This window comes from Ipomoea nil, unplaced genomic scaffold, assembly GCF_001879475.1.
Source record: "Ipomoea nil cultivar Tokyo-kokei standard unplaced genomic scaffold, Asagao_1.1 scaffold1074, whole genome shotgun sequence".
In the NCBI taxonomy this organism is placed as follows: domain Eukaryota; kingdom Viridiplantae; phylum Streptophyta; class Magnoliopsida; order Solanales; family Convolvulaceae; genus Ipomoea; species Ipomoea nil.
Genome location: NW_017617502.1, coordinates 3,100,001 through 3,123,483, shown reverse-complemented (window position 1 = coordinate 3,123,483; position 23,483 = coordinate 3,100,001). Strand labels below are relative to the sequence as shown.

Genomic DNA, 23,483 nt, shown 5'->3' with positions numbered 1-23,483 from the left:
CAAATAATGTAGTATATGTGTATTGATTTGTATTACATCTTTTGTTTAATTAGAAGCTATACAGTATATAGTATATGATGGCAACATTCAGTACATTTGCTCAGTAACTCAGTCATTAATTAATATGGTTCAGGCAGAATCATGAACACACAGCTAGCATAGGTTCCAGGAAGCCAACAGTGGAGACAAAGCTATCTTGCGCTAAGCTCGAAGGCAACCAAGGCCCTCGCATTTGTGATCGGTTGAGCTCAACACAGGATCAAAAGGCAAAGGCTCCGATGCAAGGATAACTCACCGATTGGTCCAATGACAAGTCACGCAAAGGTCTCTTTCCATGCTCCGTTCCAAAGGCCTAGTCGGGCTTGGGAGAAGAAGTGGGGGGCTTGTCGCCGACCCTGCTAATGGACTTGATCATCTAGGTCACAAAGCAAGTGAGTTGACCCCTTTTAACCAAGAGGTAAGACATCGTTAGAGCAAACAAAAATGAGCCTTGGGTTGGCCAACGCAAAATCCAACGAGGTGTCTCGACACGGAGCTAAGAGATGCCCTACCAATCATGATGTAGGGTAGGCTCACCTGGCGAAGTAGTGAACCCAACACTAGAAGGCCATGATCATCGTCTAGACCCTTGGGGCCATCATGGTAGTCCAACTACTTGATTCACTAGCTCAACCTTGCCCGTCAAGGAAGGAGAAGTAGTGCTAAGAGGACAAGAGATGCTTGGGCCAAACACGAGGTCGACCCGACCAGTGAAATGGCTAGCTAAGTCCTAAGAGGTTACAACAACGACAAAATATGACCTAAGTCGACCATGGTATGAGGTCGGCCCACCTTGCAAAGGGAACGAGACGGGCACAAGTGAAAATAAAAAGCAAAGCGTAAGAGCAAAGAGAACATAATTTCTCCTGAGGAAGGGTGGTAATACTCTAGTCAAAGCAAGGAACATTGTCATTCATAACAAGCATAGTTCATCACAAAACCAATAAAATGAAATACAAGATAGGCGGCCTAGAGTATATGCGTTCAGCTGGAGCTCGGCCTTGGGTGGCTCGCCACTTCCTCCATCTCCCCCCGCACGAGCGAGGTCAACACGAATCGCGGGTTGAGAGAATACTCTCTCTCTCTCGTTGATGAGAACTCACAACTCTAAGAGTGAGGGGCTAATGATGAATATATTAAGCATGGGCCTAAACTACATGGTTGCAAAAATCGCGCCTAGGTGCCCGGTCGCCGCCGCAAAGAAGGCCGGAATCGGCCTCCTCCGCGGCCGGCCGGCTAGGCGGCCGCCTAGCCGGCTGAACCGGCCCTTAATTTAATTTAATTTTTTTTTTTGCTGTTTAAATTGCGAAAAGTTCGGGAAGGCATAACTTTTGTCTCGGTTGTCCGTTTTGGTCCAATAATTTCTCAAAAAAATGCTTCTTTAGCCCTTAATTTTAGTTTTTTATGTATTTAGATTGTTTAAACAATCTTTTGAACAATTTTACAACCACTTTCGTAACTAGTTTTTGAGAAATAACTATGGAAACCTTATGTTTTATTACTAAATTTTAAAAATTTTAAATTTTAAATTTTAATTTTAATTAAAAAATAAAAAATAAATAAAAAAATTAAAAATAATAAATAAAAAAATCGGCGCCTAGGCGCTAGGCGCCCCCTTGCCGCCTAGGGGGCGCCTAACGTTTTTTGCAACATTGCTAAACTATGAAACAACTTGACCTGGTTTGAAGTATACCAACCCGAGGGGAGGTAAATCGACTCTAAAAAGGCCAACACGAGGTTGGCCCAAGGTGCACAAGGTCAACCCAAGGCCAATAGGTCGAGTCGGCCCCCATGAGGTCGGCCTCCGGAATAGGCTCTTCTGGTCGGTCTATAGCGTCTACCCCTAGAGTCGGCCTCCAAGGTCTACCCCTTGCCGGTGTCGACCTCCGTATTGATTGGTCGGAGACCTATTCTTGTTGATCGCCCTATTTGTGGGGGTTAGTTAGAATTTCTACTTCAAATAAGCATTCTTTGTTTTGTTGACACATCCCATGTCTTCTCATACCATATTGAATCATCAATGCAATTACAAGACTACTTTGTCTCTCTAAAACATCATTGTCTTTACACATTATTTATCTTTTAATTAATCGTGTTAATTGATTCTGATCATTCCGAATTAATTTTCTCTATCACCAACACTGATTTTTTGGCTGATGCGCACACGCCTGAATTTTTAAATGAATTTTGATGATTTGTTGTTCCTAAATATGACTGGGAGTTGAAGGTTGTAGCTCATGTTATGTTTTTGATGAGAAACATTGACCATTCAACTCTTATATGTAATGACACCAAAATAGTTATTAGTAAACTTGAAAAATCATATTTTAGACATATATATATATATATATATATATATATATATATATATATATATATATATATATATATAACCTAAAAGTAATGTTAGACATAAAGTCTTGATTATAAGAATGTTATTATCTTTTTCAATTTAAAATAAGACAATTTTCTCTAATAATCTCCTATAAAGAAAATAAACAAAAATCTGTTATAAATATAATTAAGTGTGGACATTATGAGATTGATTATGTAACTGATGTAACGGTCAGATTTATGTCTACCATTATTACCTTCCATTACAAATGTATATTACATATATGTATTGTTGTAATATGAAGGAAGTAGATGAATGAATAGAAATGATCCTCGTTTCTCCCTTGTCTATTCTGTATATCCTTTTAACACGTTATCAGCACGAGTCTAGGTTCTCCAGAAAAAAATATCATGCCAAAAGGAGTTCAAGAAGTATTTTTCACGAATTTAATTTTCAAACTGCGCCGGTCAAAAAAAAATCACAACTTGTTTGCTTCAGGCAAACCAACGTGATGTGAGTCAATTTTGACTTTCGGAGAGTATCATAGCATTAGAAATAGAAGTTGCAAACTTCATTCATAAGTCATTAGTCACTTTAAAGATCAATCCACATTCAGGGTCTTCCAGACCTTATTAAAAATAGCCCAATGACCGAACACTTAGCATAATTTTGTCATGTACTACTACTAGAATACAATACGACCATTGACAATGAGACTCGCATACACCAAATATCCTTCAGGGATTGACTTAGGGTCTATAAATACTTTTAGATCAAATATCTATAATCAAGGGTTGGGGCAAGATAACGGGTGACAGATAAAAAATAGTGCTCTTGATTTACCTTTCTAGGCAAAACTATATTTAAAATTCAGACTATGACCACTTGTTGATCAAAACGATCATTCACGGATTGTCCCATAATAAACAGTGGCTTTGATGTGCCTTCCGGGCTATCTCCCATTAAGATTTAAACACAAAATGTTAATAAATCTTAATCTTCATGACCTATAACAAATAATCCATTGACATCTTAAAAGCTCCATAGAAAATAATTCATAACCACTCTTAATACCAAAATCATAGTTTCATTGAGTTCTGGAATGAACCCGGCCGACCAACTTATAGGCATGCAATTCAACAGAATGCTATAAACTCTTTGTTAACCCAAATTAAAGAGTATACTAATAAGGCCATACATTATGGTCAAATAGAATATTCTCAGAATTCATATAAAACTTGGTCATGAGGTTTGTGACGTTTTCATGCTTGTATGAAACTATGAGATAAAATGAGAGCTTTCTTGGAAAAGTACTGTTTTTGACTCCCCAAAATAGGAATGAATGGGCCCGGCAACAAACATGTGCTCATTATTCTTCGGCAAACGGTACTTCTCTCATTTTTCCAATTTATGAATTAATAAGAATATCTCTTGTCATGTCATGCCTTGTGTGTACCAAATATGATGTGCATGACTAAATTGAGTTTTTGGTGTCCAAGACATAAGGGAAAATTATATCACATATTGCATGTGCTTCTCTTTAATTGACATCATTTAAGCATATAATCTCTTGATTATGTTCATATAAGAGATTTTGTTATTTCTCTTGTTGGCAATTTATGATTTGCTATAGGCCATAGCTATTGAGATTTATCACCCAACTTATAAGTGGGACAATAGCATGAATTATTAATATGGTTAAGTTGCATCTGTCGTTGCTAAACCTTAACTTGCATGTGATAACAATTAAAGGCTATGACATGTTTACGGTGCTAGTTTCTGCTATAGAAACTCTTTGACATGAGATTTGGGCATATGATATTTAAATTTATAGCCCTCATTTTTATTGTATATTTATTTGCCCAGAAGGTAGATTAAGGACTTTAATTCTCTAAGTCACCCTTTAGGATGAACCTTGACGATAAATTCATGACCAAAAATGGTCCACCTATCCCATCAATCCCCGAAGGATTGCTATGACGTTACTATGAGTCAAGTTCTTTTTACCCAAGTCTAACTCAATGCATATCACAAATCAATCCCTCAAGGATTGCTATACCCCCTTTTTCACCTAGTACGTGGTTTCAGAAGTAACATTTCCCTATCTACGTTATTTTATTTGCGCAGTCTATTTTATATCACCACCACAACATACCTCTAAAAGGGCTATCAAAAGAAACTCATGTCTATTGATTAAATACCGAAAGCCCATGATAGGGGATCAATACATATAATTGGGTACGTTGACTGCATTCCTAATGAAGATTGTTTCTCGGCATTAGGGGGAGATAATATACTACTCCGTAGCTTTTTGGAATGCCAAGACATTTCATAAGAATAAAAACATCTTCATTATTTAAATCCATGTACTAGTTAGATTGAACTGGAAGTTCAAAAGATAATCTATTTGCGATATTAGCAAATAATCTGCCAAATACATCTATTGATCATACCGATCATAAAAGAGTGACTAGGTCCCATGTACCTTCCCCAACATGGACCAAATATATCTACCGATACTCCTTGACGCCAGAAGTGTATGAGATCTATTGATGACAAAGATATGAATCATAATACTAGATCTAGTAAATAAACATTGTCACTCTTGAAATAGCTTGAATAATTATGTCCTGCAGACGTTCGTCCAGATTACGAAATACCCTGGTAAGACTTATAGGTACACCAAACAAACGTAATACTAGGGATGCAGAACGACCAGATCAAAATATCTTTGGGAAATGTTTAGAATCTGGTTGTTTTAGAAATTGCCATTACTTTTACAAATATGGGAGTTTTACAAAAAATGGTTATAGTTGTCGACAACACAATTGCCATTACAAATTGCTCGTTATATGATAATCTGGATCCAGAGTTAGGCACCGGAAGTGTCATAACTATTTAACGTATAAAGGAGCAATTAAGGCATAGCTCGACTCGCTAAAATGAAACATTCTCTTTATAACAATACACCATTAAGCATTAACCCTGAAGGTTACAAATGGGTGTGTGCATGAAAGAGAAGTAAGAATAACGAGGTGATAAGATATGAAGTGAGTTTGTAGCCTATGGGTTCACGTAGAGACCCTTAATTGATTTTAATCAAATATACTCTCCCACGGTAAATGGCATTAAGTTCCGCTACAATTGGCAGAATAATAAATTTAGATATGCAGTTAAATTTATTTTGAGAAATCCTGGATGGATTCATAATTCTCGAAGTGAAGATTTATTTAAGTATTATTATGTGTCATTATTTACTCTTTAAAGGGTTGCGAATGGAGTTAATATTCTCATTGAAGGAATAATATGTACCATTGTGTGCTCGATAAAGAGTTGATAATGAACTTATTTATTATTTATTATCTCAGTCAAGATTGATGGTGTAAACATCAATGAAATATATACAGAGCTTGATAATGTCAGTTCATGTTTAAAGACTGAGACTTTTGAAATAAAAAGCTTGTGAATAAGTATTATCTCGACTTGAAGATCGAGTTTTTCTTTGAAGATTTCTTTTATATATACACCAGTCAGCCTACATCTAAAAATGCCTTTTCACATGTCTATATGCATATAAGTGTCATGTTTTTATCAAACTAAAGGTTTCCTAATAAGCTCTTGAAGCAGATAAGGAACCATTTGGACTCGAAGTCCCTTACTTCATTATCGTTGGAGCACAATTTTTAGAACCAAAAGTTCCATAATCGCAACATATTTGCAATGAAATTGCTAGCAAAAATTTAATGCTCCCCCTACAAATGAAGTACTTGAATAATGATTAACATATCCTTCGGTATCTTCGAGATACAAAGACATGACATTTATGTAAGAAACCATGATACGATTTTAATAGGCTACTTGGGTACTGGCTATTTTGTTTGATCCCCGCAATGCCAAGTCCAAACTGGTTATACAATGAATTTTCCTAAATGTTCAGAATGAGGACAATAACACTTGTGTTGTACAAATGTTATATAAGCTCTAGAAGAGCCATAAGATTATTGTACATTACTCTAGTGACAATCCAGAAGATTTGACCAATCCATCTCTTCAAATTTTGAAATATATGTAGAACTTGAAGATTGTTATCTTCAGGGGGAGACGGGAAGTACATTTACTCGAATCAATCCGGAAGATTGAACGTAAAATCCTGAAGATTAAGTCATAAAAGACTAACAGTTGCGCACTATTTGCAACACATAAATACATAAATATCATGTACTCTTTTCCTCACTAGTTTTCTCCCATTGAGTTTTCTAGTGTGGTTTTTAACGAGGCATGAGTATGATATAGTAATGACAATGGGAAAAAGTTGCAAAATAATTGCTTAAATGGACAAACCCCAAAATCCTGAAGATTATGCAGTTTGCGCCCTGAAGGCTTATGGTTGTACTCTTTTTCCCTTAACTAAGTTTTTCCCACAGGGTTTTCTTAAGTTAAGTTTTTTAATGAGGCGACCAATACAATATATGTTTTTACATATATCATGTACTCTTTTCTTTAACTAGGTTTTTTCCCACGTGGTTTTCCTAGTGAAGTTTTTAATGAGGCATGAATGTATGCTATCCATATACCTTGTACTCTTTTCTTGTTTAGGTTTTTTCCACAGGATTTTCCTAGCAAGTGTTTAATGAGGCAAGGTCGTGGTGTTATAATGTCCAAGAGGGGTGTTATAAATATAATTAAGTGTGGACATTATGAGATTGATTATGTAACTGATGTAACGGTCAGATTTATGTCTACCATTATTACCTTCCGTTACAAATGTATATTACATATATGTATTGTTGTAATAAGAAGGAAGGAGATGAATGAATAGAAATGATCCTCCTTTCTCCCTTGTCTATTTTGTATATTCTTTTAACAAAATCAAGGTAAATCCATATCTGATTTGTGATAAGAGACTACTCCGGTAATTTTCATTCCCAAGCAATTTTATCTTATTCTTCTCCCAACAATTGTATCTTATTGTTTCTAGAGTCAATAATTTAAATGGGAGTTAATTATCGAAATGGTCCCTTGACTATAGTGAAATTATCAATTTGGATTTTGATTATTTTTTTTGATCAATTAAGTCTCTCAACTTTAAAAATCTTAACCGATTTGGTCCTCCGTTTTTTTGCAATTAGACATCTGTTAACTCAGGACCAAATTGATAATTTCACTATAGTCAAGGGACTATTTCAGTAATTAATTTTTGGAGAAAATGGTGCATGTGATGATCGAAATGGTTCCTTGACTGTAGAAAGATTACCAATTTGGTCCTGATTTAACGGATGTCTAACGGCAAAATAAACGGAGGACCAAATTTAATTGGTCAAGAAAAATAGTCTAGGACAAAATTGATAATTTTGCTATAATCAATGGACTAATTCGGTAATTAACTTTTTAAATGGTTTGAAAATTCTGATTTGTGATAGAGAGAAACAGTAGAGTAATTATTTAATGCCACATATTGAATATGTAACAAGTACATCTCTTTTTTTTTTTCTTAACAAGTACATCTTTAATGTGTAGAGACTTGGTATGTTTAAATTGGCATGATTTAGGGTCTGTTTGGTTTGTACAAGGGAATCATAATTGAAATGGAAATCAAATACATGGTAATGATAATGAGTTTTGGTTAAAATGTTTTGCACATTTGGTAGCAGGGTAGAATTAGAGTGATTATCACTATTATGTATGATTCTATAATGGGAATAAAGGTTTTAAAAATACAAAAATAAAAAATTAAGTCATTTGATCCTAATATAACGACATCTAAAACACTAATATAAACAAACAAAAAAAAAAATCTAAAAGCACTAATCCAAACTTAAAAATCATATTACCAATAAGATGAAATGATACCGATTTTTAATTAGGGAATGATGTTTTTAATTGAATGAGTAATCAAATCCCATAATTGTATTTTAAAAAATTTTGAACCAAACACTAAATATGATTTTGATTCACATTCATGTAGGTGTGTAAACTTATAAACCAAACACGTTCTTATATACAATTTAATTGTTTAGAACCAAATTAAATAGTGTAGTATATGTGTATTAATATAATTTGCAGTACATCTTTTATTTAATTAGAGTATAGTATATGATGGCAGGCAACATTCAGTACATTTGCTCAGTAACTCAGTCATTAATTAATATGGTTGAGGCAGAATCATGAACATACAGCTAGCATATGTTCCAGGAAGCCAACAGTGGAGCTGTCTTTATGGCAAACTTAGGACGTTGCTACACCCTACGGAGTGAGAGGGACATCCAAACGAGATTTTAGGAGAACTCACAACACCCCAACTTTTTTTTTTTTTAATACTTTCACAGCTTATGCTAATTAAACTAATTAATTCTGAATCTATAAGAGCATCAACAATAGTAGATAATGCATAAATTCTAAGAAAAAGTTATGGTTGAGGAGAGAGAGAAGCAAGATAGAGAAAAGTGGAGAGCATCTGCAAGGGATTGAGTTATTGCAGTAAAATGGTAATGCCTCAGCAGCTCAACTCTTGCGTGGCGTGCCTGACATGTAACATTAATTCTTTTTTAAAATAGTTAAATCGCAACGGAGATCAACTATTGTGGATGCTCTAAGGACTCCCAATACCCATACTCGAGGATGCTCCATATCAACTATTGTGGATGGTCTAAGGACTCCCAATACCCATACTCGAGGATGCTCCATAATCCCAAAACACCTGCCCAAGTACGCTGAAGGAGGTAAATCCCAATTCACCCAATCAGTCCACAGTTTCCACCCCACCCCTGCATATATACTCTACATACCAGGAGTCTTTTTACCTTTTTGAGCTTTGAATCTCCCAATAATCCTTATATCTTCAGTGAGAATCGAACCTCACCCAACCACTAGAACAAAATTTTCAAAGTAACCTTTAAACAATTGACCTAAACCCGTCACACCATCCCTCTCTTTTTTATTTCACTGTTAATGGTGTTTGCAGGTCAAAAGTTTTGTATCAGCCATGCTCCTATATCAATGACCCTTTTTAGTTCCTGACACAAGGTAACAGCAAAGTCAAATCCACCATTAACAGTGGGAAGCATTGGGAAAATGATCTAATTTAAGATAGATCCTACTATATATATATATTCTTGATTGATTTAATTGATGTGTTTTATATTAATTAGTTGCATTTCAGGTTTTAAAACTTTTAGATGGTTTACATCAGAGACAGGATATTCCAATTCAGGGCTACTTATCCAATACCCTTTTTAGTATCTTTGTTTTGATTCTGTTCAACAATATTCATGTGTATATACTATATACTAGTTTTTTACGCGCATTGCGCGATTGGAATACTGCCTAATATTTTTCTTAAATAAATATTTTAAAATATATCAAAGCAAGATTATATTAGAATTGTTCATGCATAGATAATTGAATGTTGAATTTACGTATTTAAATTGGTAATTCTAAGTTTACAAATGCAAGATAATATAGTCAAGATTGATTATAATTGTCAATAAAATAATTGTATGGGTATGGTTGAAACCAAATACGGGACATAAGCGAGAACAAATAAAAATTAAAGCATAAAATATTAAATATATACTAATATTGTTTGAGGAGATTTCGGTGGTTAGAGTTCTATTAAGACTTTAATATTAGAATTAGATTAATGTTGTAGTTATAATTCTATACTAGTATTTGCACCCGTGCGATGCACGGAATTGATTTGTTGTAATATATTAAGAATATATGAATCGATATATAATTATTTAAATTAGAACATCAAATATTATATAGTGCAATTAAATATATGGTTTGGATCGTTTATATATTTTGATGGTATCATTGCTTGAATTTGTGCAAATAATTGCTCAAATTAATAGCTAATGTCTAGATGTACGCATACGGTGCTATAACTTTGAAGATTTTATTTATCATTGTTTAGAATTTTCATAAATTAGTAAAATGTGCTCGTTCTCTGACAACTCAGTTATAGAAATGAATTGGTATCCTTATTCATTTGTATGGAAGATATATTTTTTTGTCCAGATATATAACAATTTTTTCATTTAAAAAAAACTTAATATCACCGATTATATTTACACATTATTGAAACCTCTTTGTAGACGACATTGGTAATGACAACACAATCCTATTCATCTTCGTCTAGAGCTAACACCTTCAATCCATCAGGACAGATTACTTGGATTAAAATATATAGTGGTAGAATATTACTCGATTAGTTATCCTTTTATATTTTCAATAAATTAGTGATATCGGATTCATTTTCAGCCAATTATTCTTTTTTATTTTTAGTCAATTAATCAATTAGAATATCAAATGTAATGATATTTTTACCTAATTTTCGTTCCATTTTTAATTGATGATGTAGAATTGTAGATATTATTATTAAAATATTTCCGTTTCATTTTCAATTCACCTTTACTATTGTTTAAAATATGCATTTACTATTGATAATGTAGAATATTATTATTGAAATATTTTTCTCCAATTTTTAATTTTCATTCCATTTTTAATTAAAATGCAATGATCTGGTCATTTTTTTAGTCAATTATGGAGCATTTTTTTATTTGCAGTCAATTATTAATATTCATTTCCTTTTAAAATTTTCAGTCAATTAGTAATATTAGATTTATTTTCAGTCAATTATTTTTTTATTATTTTCAGTCAATTAGTCAATTAGAATATAGATGTATTAATATTTTTACCTAATTTCCGTTAAATTTAAATTTGATGATGTAGAATATTATTAATGAAATATTTTCGTTCCATTTTTAATTTACATTTACTATTTTTAAAAATATGCATTTACTCCTTCATGATGTGAAATATTATTATTGAAATATTTTCTTTCTATTTTTAATATTCATTTACTTCCAAACAAAAAGGAAACCAAAAAAAAAAAACAAAAAACAAAAAAAAAAACTTTGGACTTCTCACTCCTTTGCCCACATTGATGGCAAGCAATTATGTTTGTAAACATTTTCAAGAGCTCCTTTTTCCAAACATTTCCAATGTGAGATTAAAATGATCCCACATCATTCTTCTTATTTTTTTCTAATTTTAATTTTATTCTGTATATCGTTTTGTTTGATGATGATGATGATGATATGATGATGATGATGATGATGATGATGATGATGAATGAGATGAATGATGATGATGATGAATGATGATGATGATGATGATGATGATGATGATATGATGATGATGATGATGATGATGATGAATGATGATGATGATGATGATGATGATGATGATGATGATGATGATGATGATGATGATGATGATGATGATGATGATGATGATGATGATGATGATGATGATGATGATGATGATGATATGATGATGATGATGATGATTGATGATGATGATGATGATGATGATGATGATGATGATGATGATGATGATTGATGATGATGATGATGATGATTGATGATGATGATGATGATGTATGATGATTATTATTATTATTATTATTTTATTATTATTATTATTATTATTATTATTATTATTATTATTGACAATTTTAAAAAATTGAGATTGAAAAATTCACCAAAATTTTAACAAATTCGTCATTTTAACAATTTATCTTTAATCAAAGCACCAAAAATATTATTTAATAACTTAATAATTTGCTCTAAACTGCTAAAAACTAAAACAATACATACATTTTGGGTTAATCTTTCCCAACCCACTAATAATTAATAAATAATAAATAATGAATAAATAAATAAAAACTAAAATAAGAAGACAAATCTAAGGTTTCTTAAATAAGAATTTTTTAACTTCTCAATACTTGCGATATTGATGGACAAACAATTATGTTTGTACCTCTTATATAGAGGAGTTCAAGAGCTTATCTTTTCAAACATTTTCAATGTCGGATCAAAATAATCTCATATCATTTACAAAGGGACGGGCTCTCCTTTGTCTTTTTTTTTTTGTTAATTTTAATTTTATTTGGATTATTATTATTATTATTATTATTATTATTATTATTATTATTGTTGTTGTTGTTGTTGTTGTTGTTGTTGTCGTCGTCGTCGTGTTGTTGTAATTTGATTATTTGGCAAATTCGACAAAATTTTAACACATTCAAATGTTTAACATTTTATATTTAATCAAAACACCAAACATATTATTTAATAACTTAGCAATTTGCTTCAAACTGCTAAAAACTAAACCAATACATCTACATTTTGGGTTAATCTTTCCCAAACCTCCTAATAAATTTAAAAAAAAAAAAACTAAAATAAGAAGCCACTATGATAAGGTTTATTAAATAAGAGTCTTTTGACTTGTTGGGCTTCAATAGGTGAACATATATTATATGTAACAGGTCAATCGAATAGTTATGCTGTGGAACCGTGTCCACCTTGCAAGGTGGACACAATTCTATGTTAATAATTACTAAATTATATGTTCATAATTATAAAGCTATATATTCATAATCTTTGAACTTCATATTCATAATTATTGAACTCTATATTCACAATTACAGAACTATATGTTCATAATTACTTAATTATATGTTCATAATTATAAAGTTATATATTCATAATTTTTGAACTTCATATTCACAATTATTGAATCTCTATATTCATAATTACATAACTATATGTTCATAATTATAGAAATATATATTGATAATTATGAACAATTTTGGAACCGTGTCTACCATGCAAGGTGGACATAGTTTCACATCATAATTTGTCGGGTCAATAGTACTCAAAAATAAAACATGAGCATTTGGACTTCTCAATACTTGCCCACATTGATGGTCAAACAATTATGTTTGTAAGAGGAGCTCAAGAACTCCTCTTTCCAAACATTTTCAATGTGGGATGAGGAGCTCAAGAACTCCTCTTTCCAAACATTTTCAATGTGGGATCAAAATGATCTAGCATTATTTACAAATGGAGCCCGTGGATCCCTTTTGTCTTCTTCTTATTATTTTTAATTTTAAATTTAATTTTATTTTGTATATTGTTTTGTTTGGATTATTATTATTATTATTATTATTATTATTATTATTATTATTATTATTATTATTATTATTATTATTATTATTATTATTATTATTTGTAATTTGATTATTGATAAATTCGCCAAAATTATAATAAATTCGTCATTTTAACATTTTAACTTTAATCAAAACATCAAAATATCAAAATCAAAATATATTATATAATAACTCAATAATTTGCTCCAAACAGCTAAAAACTAATACAACACATACATTTTGGGTTAATCTTCCACAACCCCTACTAATAATAAATAAATAAAAACTAAAATAAGAAGACAAAGTTAAAACTTCTTAAATAAGAACCTTTTGACTTCTCAATACTTGACCACATTGATGGGCAAGCAATTATGTTTATAAGAGTCTCATTGCTCCTCTTATATATATGAGCTCTCTCTTTTCAAACATTTTAAATGTGGGATCAAAATGATCCCACATCATTTACAAAGGGTGCCGGTGGCTCGCCTTTGTCTTTTTTTTTTTTTTTTTTTTTTTGGGTTAATTTTAATTTTATTTTGTATATAGTTTTTTTTTGGATTATTATTATTATTATTGTTGTTGTTGTTGTAATCTGATTATTTGGCAAATTCGTCAAAATTTTAATAAATTCGTCTGTTTAACATTTTATATTTAATCAAAACACCAAAAATATTATTTAATAACTTAGCAATTTGCTCCAAACTGCTAAAAACTAAAACAACTCATATACATTTTGGGTTAATCTTTCTCAAACCCCCTAATAAATTTTAAAAAAAAATTAAAAAAAAAAAACTAAAATAAGAAGCCATTAAGATAAGGTTTCTTAAATAAGAGCCCTTTGACACGTTGGGTTTCAATAGGTTGAGAAAGTTTACATGTTACAGGGTCAATCGAATAGTTATGTTGTGGAACCGTGTCCACCTTGCAAGGTGGACACAGTTCTATGTTTATAATTACTAAACTATATGTTCATTATTATAAAGCTATATATTCATAATTTTGGAACTTCATATTCATAAGTACGTATTGAACTCTATATTTATAATTACAGAACTCTAAATTCATAGTTACTGAACTATATGTTCATAATTATAAAGATATATATGCATAATTTTTAACTTCATATTCACAATTATTGAATCTCTATATTCATGATTACATAACTATATGTTCATAATTATGTTCACAACACTATGTTCATAATTATAGATGTTCATAATTTTTTGAATTATATATTAATAATTATGAACAATTTTTGAACTGTGTCTACATTGCAAGGTGGACACATATCCACGGCATAATTTGTCAGGTTAATAGTACTAAAATAAAAAAAATAAAAAAAATAAAAAAAATAAAAGTCTTTGGACTTCTCAATACTTGCCCATATTGATGGGCAAGCAATTATATGTTTGTAAATGTCCCTCTTATATAGAGGAGTTTAAGAGCTCATCTTTCCAAACATTTTCAATGTGGAATCAAAATGATCCCACATCATTTACAAAGGGAAGCCACCTTTGTCTTCTTCCTTTTTTTTTTTTTCTTTTTTTGTTTTTAATTTAAATTTATTTTGTATATAGTTTTGTTTGAATTATTAAATTTGTTGTTATTGTTATTATTATTATTATTATTATTATTATTATTATTATTATTGTTATTGTTATTGTTATTGTTATTATTTTAATTTTATTTTTATTTTTTTATTATTACATTATTACATAGGATTTTTATTATACTTGAACAATAATATTATCAATTATATTATTATATTATAGAATATAATACCATACGTAATGTTACCAATTATGCAATATTACCAATTAATAGATTTTTTTAAATTTCCATTAGACATTTACTTACCAAATAAGCTTTACTACAAAAGTTTGGGCGGAAAAATGAAATTGGATGATTTTGTTGTTTTTTTTTTTTTTTTTGAAAAGGTATGATTTTGTTTTTATATAATAATAATAATAATAATAATAATAATAATAATAATAATAATAATAATAATAATAATAATAATAATAATAATAATAATAATAATAATAATAATAATAATAATAATAATATACCAAGACTATATGGTCTAATGGTATTCGGGTTGGACTTTCATTTGGAAGGTTGTGAGTTCGAGCCTCAGTGGAGGCGTTATTGGCTCTTTGTGTTTCAGTAGGTTGAGAAAGTATATGAACAGATACTACAATGTAATAGAGCTAGTAGCATTCAAAAAAAATAATAATAATATATAGATTAATTATTACCCTAATACTTAATTTATAATTCTGATTTTAAAATTCTTATTATTATTATTAACATTAACATTTGATTAGTTTTATAAAAAAAAATGTAAATTCTAAAATTTGTATGAATAAATTTAAACTCTAATCCGACGCATTTCCTTATATGATTGTATAATTCATTTTATATACACATAATATTTATTAAAATGAAAATAGGAAAATTTTATAATATAATTTCATTAATTATAATTTATATGGATAGATTTATAATTAAAAAATTACATTTAAAAATTTAAAAAGTTGCATTTAAATTTTGCATGATTATTATAGTGCATAAGTGTATGTATGATTAGAAATATTCATGTTTTGTTAATTTAATAATTTAATTTCTTTAATTATATTTCATATTTTATTAATTGTAATTTAACTAAATTGTCACAAATATTTTTAGGGAAGAAATCTTATATTTCTCAATTTCTTTAATTATATTAAGTATAATTACCAAATATTGTGACAATTACCATAATAATTTCATTAATTATATTACATATATTAATTATAATATTTGTAATAATCTCTTCCAAAATTGAAATACATTACCATAATAATCACACAAAATAATGAAAGAAAAATTATCAAAATAATTATCTTTAAAAAAAATAAAGAAATTATATTAAAAATTAATTATATATTAAGATAAGTATAATTTTTTTCATGCCAATATATTATACATTAAGTATAAAAATATATATGTATATAAATTACCATAATAATTACACCGAAAAAGGTAACAATATATAATTATTAGGTAATAATATTAATAATTAATTATTAAGGTAAATATAACTTATTTTGTACTAATAATATTATCCATTATATATATATATATATATATATATATATATATATATATATATATATATATATATATATATATATATATATATACTTTTAATTTTATATTGATAACCATAGTCTATGTATATACTTTAAGAAAATATTCATTATTAAAGATTAAAGATGAGATATAATTTAAAAAGTAAGTTATTTATTAGATTACCTAATATAATTGTCTTACTAATTGATTCAATGCTACTATGTATAATTCATATATTTGAAAACTTTTTAAATCGAAATATCCATTAATTGCCTTAGTAATTAAAATAATTGTTAGTCAATCAATATTCAATAGTACTAAAAGTATTATTTGAATTTTTATACATAAGATATAATATTATTAAATCAAAATAATTAAAAATAATGTGTCCATATTACAAAAAATCTTATAATAGTAATTTTTATTGCATAATAGAATTTGGCAATTATTAAATATTGTTTATGGTAATTATTGTATGACTTTTAATACTAAAATTATTAGGTAGAATTTTTATAATTAAGGTATAATATTCTAAAAGTGAAATATTGCTTATATATGGTTTACCCGTATTAACCATCACTATATTAAGTTAATAAATAATTCTTTTAATATAATATATTATTAAATCTAAACATATGATTAATATTTATTCAATATTATTACGGAAGTATTACAATTATAAATTTTACTCCGTATTAAATTTTAAATGGCTTAGCATATCGAAGCAAACATGGTAAGTCAATAACATTATTTTACATTAGTAAAGTGATTTTATATCAAGGAATGTCAAATGAAGAATAAAATCAAAATAATACTCTATTGAAAAAAAAAGCCACAGTACTTAATCATTTTTTTCCTAAAAAAAAATAAAATTAAATGGCAAGAAAAACGTCTTGAGGGGAAAGACAAACTACTCTCTTATTACAAAAAAATGTACACTTTAAAAACGGAGAAATTGAATCGAAACAAAGTCCAATGCTTTGATATATTGACAACTAAAAAATGCTTTTAATTTCATTTTGGTTTTTATTGTATTCTTAGTATGGTTCCCTCTATAAGTCTATATATATTTATATATACACATAATTCGTCCCTCGATCACAAAACATTATCATCTTGATGAGCAAGGAACTCTTTTGCTTCCCGATCAATCTTTCTAGATCTGTACCTTCTCCACAAAAAAAAAAAAAAAAAAAAAAAAAAAAAAAAAAAAAAAAAGACAAAAAAAATATATATATCAACATTTTTTCTTATGAACCACTTTTGTTGTTTAAAAACCATAAAATACAAAAAAAAATAAAAACAAAACAAAACCCAAAAAGAAAAAAAAATAAAAGAAACTAAGATGATGAAAACCTCACCAATGTAAATCACGTATCAACCTCAACTGTGGAAGATCACATGATGATTAGAAGTCTATTGCTTCCCGGTCAATCTTTCTAGATCCGTATAGTATCTTCTCCACAAAAATAGACCAAAAAAAAAGAATATATCAACATTTTTTCTTACGAACCACTTTTGTTGTTTAAAAATCAAAAAATACAAAAAAATAAAAACAAAACAAAACCCAAAAAGAAAAAAAAAAAAAAAAAAAAAAACTAAGATAATGAAAACCTCACCAGTGCAAATCATGTATCAACCTCAACTGTGGAAGATCACAGGATGATTAGAAGTCTATTGCTTCCCGATCAATCTTTCTAGATCCGTATCTTCTCTACAAAAATAGACAAAAAAAAGAAAAGAATATATCAACATTTTTTCTTACGAACCACTTTTGTTGTTTAAAAATCAGAAAATACAAAAGAATAAAAACAAAACAAAACCCAAAAAGAAAAAAAAAATTAAAGAAACTAAGATAATGAAAACCTCACCAGTGCAAATCACGTATCAACCTCAACTGTGGAAGATCACAGGATGATTAGCAAAAATCAATAAAATAATTAACCTTAGTTGGGGTTGTGTATGGTCATATAAGGTGTATTTATACACAATGGATGAGATCAAAAGGGTTTAGTATTAAAATTATAAAATGGTAAGAGATCTCAAGAAAGGTAAAATCTTTAATATTATTAAAATGCCATATTTGTCTAAATATTTGATATTACAAAAATGCCTCTAAGTTTTGGGGGAAAACTTAGCTAGGAGGATTTTATACTTTTATATATATATAGACAATTAAAAGGACTACAATAATATATAATTTCCATAATTATATTACCATAATGTTTGTTATTCTGACGGAATATTTCATACATATTTATAATCGTAATTTTATATATAATAATATATAATATATGCATAGTTATATATAATATATGCACTATGCAGTATGATAGGTATAATTAATTAGTGACCAACGAACGTTGGTGAAGAACATTTCATAATCAATATTATAGGAATATTTCATAATTAATTAGTTTATATTACCATAATATTCTTTCCATAATTAATTAATATATTGATATTACTTAAATGACCCTAAGTTTTGGGGGGAAAACTTGGCTAGGAGGATTTTACTTTTATATATATATAGATTAGACTTTAATATTGGAATTAGACTAACGGTGAATTAACAGTACTTAATGAAAAAGTTAACGGATCGGATAATCATATAATTAAGGATAAATTATGAAATCTCAAGGAAAAATTAAAATCGGAACTATTTATTTGATTTAATAATTTGACGGTCATTTTTTCTACCCAATGTTTATAATTAAATAAATATTTGAAAGTATATAAATGCAAGATTATATATGAGAAGTTCAACATAAGTAATTTAATGACTAATTTGTTTATTTAAATATGTAATTCATAGTATATGAATACAATGTAATATAGGAGATTCATTATAATTGTTACTAAACTTGTTTTAAATAGTAACCAAGTATTTTTGTTGCAAAGGGTTCTAATATATTTAATAAATGCACACATATACAAGATCAATGAATGAATCAACGGTACCAGTCCATTAAGTGTTTTGCTAAGGGTTTATTTAGTTCAACCATTATTGTTGAATAAATTATTATGGATAAAAAAAATTCTTAATTTAAGGAATTTAGATGTAGTAAAAATTTAAAAAATTTAATTATAATGTAACGCAAAGATATTTGACGATGGGTAAATATGATGTAATCCAAAGATCAAAATGCTAAAAAAGGTGTTTTGGTTATTCAACAGTTGGAAGCAACAATTTGTTCCAAACCACTGAAAATGCAAACATTGCAATTACAATATTTTCACTTAACGTTTTTTAGAATGATTTCCCCAAAACACACACACACACACACACACACACACACACACACACACACACACACACACACACACACACACACACACACACACACACACACACACACACACACACACATATATATATATATATATATATATATATATATATATATATATATATATTAAAAATTATTATTAAAACAATTATTATTATTATTATTATTATTATTATTATTATTATTATTATTATTATTATTATTATTATTATTATTATTATTATTATACCCTTAGGTCGTTTTAAATGTTAATTTAAACAGCTAATTTTTCTAAATATCTTTTTACCAACCGTTGATATAATTCGCTGGGCAAATCCACTAACGCTAACAGCTAACTGCTAATTGTCAAAAAAGAAAATTATTAGTTTCTCACTTCAATTTGTTGTGTGATTTGTATACTCTCTTTGTCAACAAATCCCTCAAGTAGCTAATATAATTGGCTTTATTAATTTAAATTTTTTCATGGTATTAATAAAATACTTGGTAAATAAATATATATCATTATTTTGTATTATAACTTTGATATTTAATTAGTGCAGAAAAAAGATAATGAACAATGTAGTGAATATAATCAATTGATGAATTTGGATGTAAAGAATTTTTACATTGGAGAAAAAATAAAGACAATATAACTAATGAAATTTTTTCTCTTAATTAATTTATTAATAATGAATAATTTTTTTTAATAAAGACATTGTAGGGACAATGTAGTGAATATAATCAATTGATGAATTTAAATTTTGAATTTAAAGAATTTTTATATTAGAGAAAAATAAAGACAATATAACTAATGAAATTATTTATCTTATTTAATTTATTGATAATGAATAATTTTTTATGAATAAAGGCATTGTAGACACATAATTCTAAATCAAAAAAAATGCATATGTATTATTTTTTGTTGTAGCTACTAAATTACATTTATTAATTTAATAAGAGTAAAATAGAGAACTAATTATGCCAACTTTGATTGGGATGTGGTTCGAACCTAAGACCTTTCTTATTAAATCAATGAATAAGTTAACGGTGAACTAACAGAAATTAACGGAAAAGATAATATTTAACAGAAAAGTTAACAGATTATCATATTCATTAAGGATAAATTAGGAAATCTCAAGAAAAAATTAAAATCTAATCAATCTGAGCATTCATTTAATTAAAAAATTTGACCGCCATTTTTTCTACGCATTATAGGCCTAACTCTCTTTGGCTCTATTAGTATAGTAGATAGTAGATAGATAGTGAGAAAATCAAAGAGTGGAAGATATATATATATATATATATATATATATATATATATATATATATATATATATATGGAATTTAATTTTAGAAAAAATTAATTTAAACCAATGTTTGGTACAGAACAAAAATTATTTATATAAAATATATAAATAACGAAAAGAGGGTTTTCAAACCTTAATTTATAAACACAACGAAAGATCTAAGTCGTGTGTAACACTTTCTTTAACATTGATTTGCTACCTCCTGATGGTATTAGGAGAAGTGTAGTATAGTCTCCCAGGATAAAATAGATCACGACCTTAAGTTTGAGCAATCAAATAAAAGGTTCGGTGAACTAGAACAAAGGACGAGCACTCAAAATCCAGCAGGTGCTGGTGTACACAAGTCAAGCCTTTTCAAGCTCATTTTGAGATTTGAGTTGCACCCCTTGCGCGCGAAAGAGAGCCTTTATGCTATATAATTCAACCTTCTTCCAAAAGGCTATTGTATATATAGTGGTGGTGCAAACCCACTTCCCAAACCAATGTGGGCAAGTGCTTTTACAAAGTATTTCCACCTTCATTTCCAACTCAAATGAATCTATGTACTTTGAAAATTAATTTCCCATTCACCCATCATCTGTTTTGAGCGTAGAATATATCAATTTATTCATCTATATATGAAGACCCCGAATTCACTTTAACCCGACTCAAATGGACCTCACATGTATTTGTACCACAAAATAACCACTTTTTATGTCATTTTATGCTAAAAATCCAACAAGTTCGTCCAGTTTAGTGCTCTAATAGAGTGTTATGGACTAAAATACGAAGAAATCACATTATTTAAACAAAAATTAACAAATTTCGAAATTTGAATAAAATAAACGATATTACTTTCTTTAATATATTTACAGTCAAAATTTAGAAATGTGGTTCTCAATTATTTAGAAATTGCTTTTAGAATTGTCGCATTTCTGATGATGGTGTCAGTCTAGTGGAGTTGAGTTTCAATTTTGAGTGATCCTGTAAATGTAGGAGAAATTTTTTTGAACGGTGTGAATATATATGGTGTTTCTGGTTCATTTATTATTCCTTCTTTTTTTTTTTTTTTTGAAAATCATTTATTATTCCTTCAGTTATTTTATTTTTCACATTTTGCATGTCTCTTTGTGTCCGACACAGAGCGTAACTCAGATAACCAATTTGGTTTGAATTGTGTAGGAACTAGTTTGGATTTTCTTGCATTCAAGACTACTCACGATTTTACATGGTTCATGGAATGTTAATTAGATTACCTTGGTAAATGTTAGATTGATGAGAATGTTAGATTCTTATATTTTGTTTAAAATGTGGTATGTAATATAATCATGTTTGGTTAATGATTTATTATCTTTTATGTTATAATAGTTATTTTACTTTAATACCCCTAACATATATTTTCATGTATTTTTGTAAACTTCAAAATTAAAATAAATAAATAAAGTAAGGATAATATATATATATATATATATATATATATATATATATATATATATATATATATAATTAAATAAATGATTTAAAAATAAATAACTAAGAGCTTGAGCTTGAGAACCATTGTGTGTTTTGAAGGGGAGAAAAAACAATGTATTAAAAGGGTAAAATTAGTAAAATGGAAAAGGGAATGTAAGAGCAACTATATCAGCGCACAATGGAGAGTTATATTTTACCCCTTTTGAGGTCACAATGCCATGTTAACGAAGAAAGATGCAAGAGAGAGAGTATCATCAACCTCTCGTGCAAGGGAGGAGTTATTTCTCTTCCCAAGGGAAGAGAAATAAATAAAGAGGGACCAGTTGTTGTGCGCGTTTCGCGCATAGCAGTAGCCCACACGGGTGCGTCAGGCGCGCTTGACACTTCTTTTTATTATTATTTTTTAAAAAACAAATCAATTTTGGTTTTTTTTTTTCTTTTCTTTTTCTCTCCCCGCCCATCTTCTCTTTCCTAATTACACTTACAAAAATTCCTTAAAAATCACAAAATAACTTCACTATTGTGGATACTCTAAGAATACCTGATGTGAAGAGTATCTCACATTCCCTCCAAAATAACTAAAAATCTTATGTGGGGATTAAGTAACATTCCTTGAAAAAGTTACATAACTTAAACCAAACATGAGAATTTATATGTGTTTTTACACGTTTTCACCGTTGAATACAATGACTAATCTTCTCATTGAATTGTAGACACCTCTATTGGTGGATGGGACAGTTAGCCTGGAGATTTAAGGCTACTTCATCCAAAGCCAAGGATCAAACTATTGACGTTTTATTAAGGATGGATAAGTTTCTTCTACTCAACCACACCCCAAGGTTACACTTGAAGATAGTGGTAATTGGTAAAGTATTCTCTTATATTTTTAAGAGTCTCTCGAGTTCCTAATACTATACCTTTGTCCTTAACATCATTTTGTTTGACTGGTGTCCTTCTAAGGGTATGTTTGG

General features: G+C 28.7%; 1 long non-coding RNA gene across 1 annotated transcript in view; it reads left to right on the top strand.

The window, feature by feature from the left end:
* Window positions 1-23,483, top strand: part of LOC109182887 — a 23,547-nt gene continuing 64 nt past the window's right edge. The window contains exons 1-3 of the long non-coding RNA XR_002054459.1: window positions 1-11; window positions 12,119-12,129; window positions 23,473-23,483. The exon at window positions 23,473-23,483 is cut by the window's right edge and continues 64 nt beyond it. This is a non-coding gene — a long non-coding RNA (uncharacterized LOC109182887). The remainder of the gene's footprint in view (window positions 12-12,118; window positions 12,130-23,472) is intronic.